Below are 7,932 nucleotides of genomic sequence, written 5' to 3'. Positions count from 1 at the left end.
GCTGGCACCAAAGTTTAAAAATGCAATCCTGGGTCATTTAAGCAGCATGCATACTTGTTACATCCTAAGTGATAAGGATTCCAGCTTGTGCTTGCATGTTATCAGTAAGACAGTGCAGGGTCTCAGGCTTGGTCTTACTAGCTTTCATCCCCAGTTGCCACCTCGTGGGACGCACCTGTATCTGCAAAGCCACTTTGATGGCTTTTGGTGTGAAAATTGTTCAGACATGCCCTATTTTCTGGCTGCATGTTTAACAGAGTCATTGCTGCTTAGGTCTCATTTGCCCTCCATGCTGCCTCTCCTTCTCTATCACTCAGCGTTTTTTATCCAAGTGTTGTGTCTGTCCTGCCATCAACCTCTAGGACAAATTAAATAAACAAATCCGCAAACATTATGTATTCTTTATAACATGGCCAAAATCTGAGACTTACTGTAACTCTTCATTTTAACATGCTTGTATATTTAATGTACTTTAGAATTCTCTGTTAGTTAATACTCCTTGTATTACATATAGTAAATTTTGAGTTAAAGTTCATACGCATCATTCATTTACTTTTGCTTTCTATGAACATTCAAGACCTTGAGTCAACTTCGCATGGAGATTTGTAAAAGTTGAATTTTCAGTATGAAAGCTTGAATTTTATCAACTACCAAAAGAAAAGAAAAGAAAAAAAAGAAAACAGTACGTGTCATTTTAGTTATTGAAGCAAGTATCCAGTTAGGATGAAGGAATAATATCATTCGATTTGCATAATTGCATGTCAGCTATCTATCTGATTAGCAAAACACAAACTGTAAACTGACATTCTTCACAGATCACCAAAGGATAATGAACTTATTGTTAGCCAAGAGTCATTCACTGCAGAAACAAACAAACAAAAAAGTCTGAACAGCAAGTGCATTTGAAATGTTCTGGAAGTCTTCATCACACAGTTGTCAGAAAGAGCTGCAGGAAGAAATCCACATGTATTTTGTGAAAATTTACAGAGAGGTATATAATCCATAAAAATATCTCAGTTTCTCCTAAACAAGCACAATAAATTCACAGTTTTCTTCCAACAGCTCTGAGTATCAGAGTAAGATAAATGCACTGCATCTTGTAGATGTGTATGATTAGTATCCTTGCCCAAACATAATCATCACTGTAGCCCAAACATAATCACCACTGTAAATAAATACAAATTTAAATAATATTTGATTTTTTAAATGGACAAGGAAGCGTTGCTTCTTTTTCTTTTTCTTTTTTTTTTTAATATCTTATTTTCCAGATTCCAAAGTGACATTTCTGACCAGAATTATTATACTTAGATATTTTTTTCTGCATTTCTGTGGACAGCACTTGCTGTCTTTTGCCAGATTTTTTCCCAACCCATAGAAGAGCTGGTTGAGGACCAAGATAGCTGTAGCTTACAAGATATTGTCTTGCTGACGATAAAAAAAATTGCTGTAGCAAGCTGATCTGAAGAGGGATTGGCTGTTCTGCTGAGATTTTCATTTACGTGTCTGAGCTAGTTATTCTCATCTTTACTTTTATATTGCAAAACACTGGATTTTACTCAGGCAAACACAGGGTCTCTGAGTGCTATTTTTGGTCTCTGTAAATGTCTCTTGCACATTAATTATCCTATCTATAATTGACACAAAATGGTTTGTTATCAGTCCATAGTTTAACTATGTGGCATTACTTTGTTGTTTCATGAGGTTAATTTTTCTTTTTCTTTTGCTTATTTCTGTAAGGACAGACAATTCTTTTGTTAGTTAAGCACTTTTCTTGCCTGCATACTTCATATAAGTGGTCAACCAAACTCTCAAAACGTCACCTGGACTTTCTCCAATTTTTTCATAACTGCATTTTTTTCTATTGCTTCCACAATAGGGAAGGCTTAAGCACTTGCCTTAGGCTGGTATGAAGGTATAAAAGTACTTATAATGTGAAATGCCAAAGGTGAGCTAAAAGCTCCATATCATGTTTCACCCTGATTTTGCCCATATTTCAAGAAAATGCAGCAGTTCACACTTTTTACTTAGAATAGAATCATATAACAATAGAATCATTTATGTTTGAAAAGACCCTTAAGATCATCAAGTACTTTCTGGAGGTCTGGAAGCTCCTATGAGGAAAAAAAACAACAAAAAAAACAAAACCCCTATATATATATATATCTATTTTTTTTTTTTTTGGTGTTTATGTGTATGTGTTCAATGATATTCCATTCTTAGGGCTTGTGCTGAAAACCTCTTTCTCATTTTCCATGTTTATCCCATGGACAAACAGTATCTAACTGATGTTTCAAATGATCTCCTTTCTCATAATGATAACTGTTTACACTTCCATGATGATGAACACCCAGGATTCTTCTCACTGACCTCAGCAATGGTAGGGTTATTTAAGCATTATCTTTTCAAAGTTATTCCATTTAGAAGCCTCAATATGGCTTTAAGACCTTGGCTTCAAGTACTTAGGCCTGAAATCTCTTGCAGTGCAAACAAAATAATTTTTGCTTACATTTCATTGATTCCTGGCAAGTCTGCTCTACTAACCAATGTCTGGAGGATGTTTGTTTTGAACATGCGTTCTGTTAACAGACTAGGGAAATATCAAATTATTTTTCACAAATCTATGTAAGCCTAAGAGTTTTATTTATTTTATGTCTCACTTTTTTTTTTTTTAACATGTTCAAAACATCCTGTAAAAATGAATTAGATTCTGATTCCACTCATGTCAGTATACCTGGACTCACATTCAGAAACAGGCTGGACAGGCATCCCAGCTGTAAATTATATGTATAAAAAGAGGTATGACTTGAACCTCCTTAAAGAATCACCACCCAGATCTCCAAGGGTATATTGGCAACCAATCTGAATTACTTGTGCCAACCAAAATATGTTCAGACAAACTGCCTAGTGAAGTGTTTCTGGTAAATCTAATTCCAGAAAAAGTGACCTGAGATACCATCACTCATGGCATGAATGCTTCCACTCCATCACAGTTAGAAACCAAACATATTAGCTTAAACCAACTGCAGTGGCTTACAGGCTCTCACAGTAACTAAATTTTAGTGTGTGACAACTCAAAAACATTAGAAATCATGCTTTATGCCACTCATCTAGAATTGCAAGTTTGTGTGAAAAACGTGTTTAGTTTCTTTACATGTAGAACTGATGAACAGGGCTTGAATGATCACTGTTTTAGCCAAAAGCTACCTCTAGTGATTGGAGTTTGTCTTGCCTAGGTAACAGGCTAGCTGGCATATGCTATATGAGCTGTGTGAAAGCAATCTAGCTGTTTTGAAATTATACTTGTGATGAACTTGAAAGTAGAAGTTCTCTGCTTTTTCATGCTGTGTCATCTCCTACTACTGTTATATATCATCCTTTAGGTAATGTTCTCTATATGAAAATCAAGAAAGGCATAGATTTCTAACCTTTATCTACTGAATATATTTACAGGCATTCACACATTGCTAGATGTGCCAGCTTTTTAGTCAAAAAACTGATTCTAACAACCAGAAAGAAATACTTAGTTGATGCCTATCAACTCCAGATTAACTATTTGAAACAACTTACTGCCATGAACTGCCAAGTCTTCTCAATTGAAAGTGTTTTTCATCCTGTTAATAAAGATTGAAACTGAGATACGTGGAGTTGGCTCTTCTATGATTATACTGCTGTTGACACTACAAAGGAAAGTACTATTTGGCAGATATAGGTTGTTTCTAGAAGATAACATACAGTATATTAGTATTTATTATTTCTTTCTGGTATTGTTTTGAGACCCTGGGCAGAACTGCAAGGGTCTTCAAAAGCATTTTTTTCAAAAACAGAAAAAAAAAAGTGTATACAAGAGGAGAAAGTCTTCACAAGAGGAGAATATCTGTGCACTAAGACTAATAAAATTGGTAGCAAATGCAAAAAGAATGTGAAGAGAACAAGAGTTGTACATCACATAGATCAATTTTAAAATTCGAAAAAGCATCAAGATATTCTGAGTATTTGCAGATTTCCAGTTCAGGTGAATGAACTTTCTAAAATCTGAAACATCTTCTTTGCATTGCTTTAACACTGAATACATTTGATTGGTCCAGAAATACATGAGTTCTGAACCACCAATTTATTTTCCTAAAGATAATATACAGTAATGTCCTATGTGAGACATCTTGAGAAGCAGACAATATAGGAATGGGAACAATTATATTGGGTGCTATTCCAGAACTACACATTAGTTATATTATATCCATAGATACACAAATTGTTGTTTTTGTAACAAGACCATTTAGAATAGATGCTATCTTTTTAGAGTCTTAGAATCATAGAATCACAGAATATCCAAAGTTGGAAGGGACCCACAAGGATCATTGAGACCAACTCCTGGCTCCAAACAGGACCACCAAAAAAATAAACCATGTATCTGAGAGCATTTTCCAAATGCTTCCTGAACTCCAGAACGTTTGGTGCTGTGACCACTTCCCTGGGCAGCACAACCACCCTCAGTGAGGAACTTTTTCCTAAGATCCAGCCTGATCTTCTCCTGTCTTCATCTCAGATATGACCATACAAAGTATTATGATTCTGATTGCTCCATATGTGCAGTATATACACAGACTAGTACTTTCCTTTCTCTTTCCTGCTTTTCCATAACTATAGGTGATTGACTGTAGACTGTGCCATACACAGCCAAAGGCTTTGTTGCAGGTGGCATGGAAGATCAGAACCTCTTTGGATGTGAAGTTATGCCTATGCCATTATAAAATAATGGCGTTATGCCTATTTATACCTGAGAAGGCTCTGTCCCTAAATGTACAAATAGATATAATAATGGTGAAATGATGTATTCAAATGTCACTAGTTAACATTCCTGTCCTAGCCACTGATTATACCTCTTGAAGAGCTCCAGGTACTTAATTCTGCCAAATGTTCCCTGAATGTTATTAACCACTGTTGTGGTCTAAAAGAGAGTACAAATATTCAAGTGAGAGAGAATTAAATAGAAAATACATTTCTCCTACTCCTATTTGTGCACTTTGCATGAACCCAGACGTTGTTCATTACAGGCTCTGACCTGGATCAGGATGATAAAAATACCTGTTTCAGCAGACTGAAGAGTCAGTGGCAATGTATTTTCCCTTATATGTTATTTTTACTTGGCTCGTGCTCTTAATTAGCAATATATTCAGTGGTACCTTGACCATTAGTATAACAAAAATGAAACCAAAACAAGGAAATCAATTTTTATGACTGAGTTAAAGGAAGCTTTATTGGGTTGTGTGTTGTGTTTTAATTTTTGTAACAGACGTCCTGGGCAACATCTGTGGATGTTTACAAGGAATTTTGTAAATCCATTACAAAAATGTAAAGAAAATTATAGTGCAAATCACCATCAAATTAATGCCACAATTAATCAATAGGTTCACAGCTCTCAAGAAAGCACACTTGATTTATAATGAACCAAATAAACAGAGACACATTTCTTGTGGATGTTTCTTTCTGTAACTGTTTGATAGTTTTTGTATTATCATTGTATTTTTCATGTTATTCTGCATTACTGTGTTCATCTTTGATTACAGTAGGTTGAGAGGGTTTCACATGACTGAACACGGAATAATATTTAATCTGTTTATTCCAAATTTACATAAAATTTTATACTCCTGTTTTCCTGTGCAATGAATTTAAGAAAGGAGGAAGGTTAAAAAGCCTGTTCAAGATTCAGTGTCCTGTTAGTTTCTCTATCATGTTGATGAATCTTGGCAACCTTCATGTGGTAAGATGAGATAAGAGCAACCACATATACACATATATATTTCTCTCTAAATGTTTACCTATACACATTATATATATAGCAGATTGTAACATTTATTTATTGTGAGCATATATGTATGCATGCATGTATCTGTGTATATGGAGGAATTAGCATTAATTAAGAATGTAATATCAAGTTCCTCCAGCATTAAAAGTTAAGGTAGTTCTTCAGTTATTGACTAAACCACAGTGTACATTTTCAGTAGGATTTTCAGATGTTCTTGGAATCAGTCTAAATATGCTCCCATGAAAGGTAATGGAGAAATTTCCAAAATCTCTCATGAGCAACTAAATACTTTTACATATCATATTGTATGTACAAGCAATGTACAGTAGTGGTTGAGAGCCACATTTTCCTTAAAAGATGAAATAAATTTTACACCAGAATGGCTCTAAGATTAAAACAAGCAAACAAACAAAATCCAACCCCTTTACAGCCCCAAGCTCCCACAAAAATATTATAAATGTTCATGGCTAGACTATGACTTTGATTAACTCTTAGCAATGAGTAACTTCAGTTAGGTTAGTTGCAAACTCTGAACTTCTTATTAATGGTGTCACTTCTCTGGAATGTATTTTAAAAAAATCTTAAAGGAAATAAACTGGAGCAACTGTTTTTCAAATTTGTGGGCCAATATCTGTAAAGTGAAAAAAAAAAAAAAAAAGGACATATACAACAGGAACATCCAACCTTACGTGAGTCTGTCTGAACCTGTCAATCTGACTGACATCCTCTTAAACAAAGTATCCACATTTTCAAAAGTGTTTTAGGTGCCCCAGCTTCTGTATGGTGAACTTCATACAGAGCAAGTGAAGGTAGGAGCATAATGGGCATCTGTGATTAGCCAGCAAGCTAAAGAACAACAGTAAGGGAGATATGTCATCACAGGCAACACCAGCAAGAGAAGGTGGCTTGTCTCAGATAGAAATGGATCTAATTTTTCTCTCCTGTAATGACATGAGAATTTTTCACCATTGTTCAGCTTGCTAGCTCATGTGGAAAGGCACCAAGGAACTGAATCAAAGGAATTATGAAAGTATAAATAAAATGAAGGATCAGAATCCAGTTTTAATGTTTTCTTTTACATATAAAGATCCCTTTGAGGCCATTGAGTTAATTTCACAGTACAATATTAAGAATTTCTTAATCTATCATACAGTTCTTCATGGTAGAAAAGAAAAGGTTAGTTCAGTAATGAGATCCCAAGTCTGTTGCTGTGATTATTGTGATTCCCTTTTTGCTTTTGATAAAATAGACCTTTGTCCCTATGGGGGTTGTACAAGTCCAAATCAATGAACCAAAATTGGTTCCAACACACCAATTTTGGTTCATTGATTTCCAGGCCAACATTCCTTTTATTTACTAGACAAAATCTCACAATCTGTCAGTAATATCTGTAACCCATTTTATTTGAGCTAGTTTCAGAGTTTTAGTCTTCTTTTCATTCTTCTTCTATTATCAGTAATTGTTTCAGGTAACTGTTATATTTTATAGAAGTCTACTTCTCACAGCTGAGCACATACATAATGAGTATTTCATGGCTACACTTAACTGCAAGTCATAAAATATACTGAACCTGAATTTATTACAGACAAGAGCGTCTACTGTTTAGGCAATATATATGTATACACATACATGTATATATACATATACACACACTGGATATTGTCATGCTTTTATCATGACCCACCATTGAGAGAAGTCTGCTGCTTACCAGGAGCTTGTATTAGGGATGTCACTGAGAGACTACCAAGCCTTGTACAGTCTAATAACTGTTATCCACTGCTGTTGTCTCACATGGGCAACAGTGGATTTTTTTTCCATTACAATGTGGAATATAAAATTTTCACATTGTTAAAGACAAAAAGTGGCAATTACTTGACCAGTTTGAATTTTAGTAAGATTTTATGTTTTTCTCTTAAAACAAATAGCATTCCATTACACCCCCATGACAAATTTAGTATTTATTTGAAAACCCTTTTGTACATTATTCTGGGTTTTAACCTGGCAGGCATCTAAGCACCACACAGCCATTCACTTGCTCCCTCACTGCCCACGGTGGGATGGAGGAGAGAACCAGAAAAAAAGAAAGGTAAAAACTCATGGGTTGGGATAAAGAGAGTTTAATAGGACAG

This window comes from Anser cygnoides, chromosome 3, assembly GCF_040182565.1.
Source record: "Anser cygnoides isolate HZ-2024a breed goose chromosome 3, Taihu_goose_T2T_genome, whole genome shotgun sequence".
Taxonomy (NCBI): Eukaryota; Metazoa; Chordata; class Aves; order Anseriformes; family Anatidae; genus Anser; species Anser cygnoides.
Note: the sequence above shows the minus strand (reverse complement) of the source record.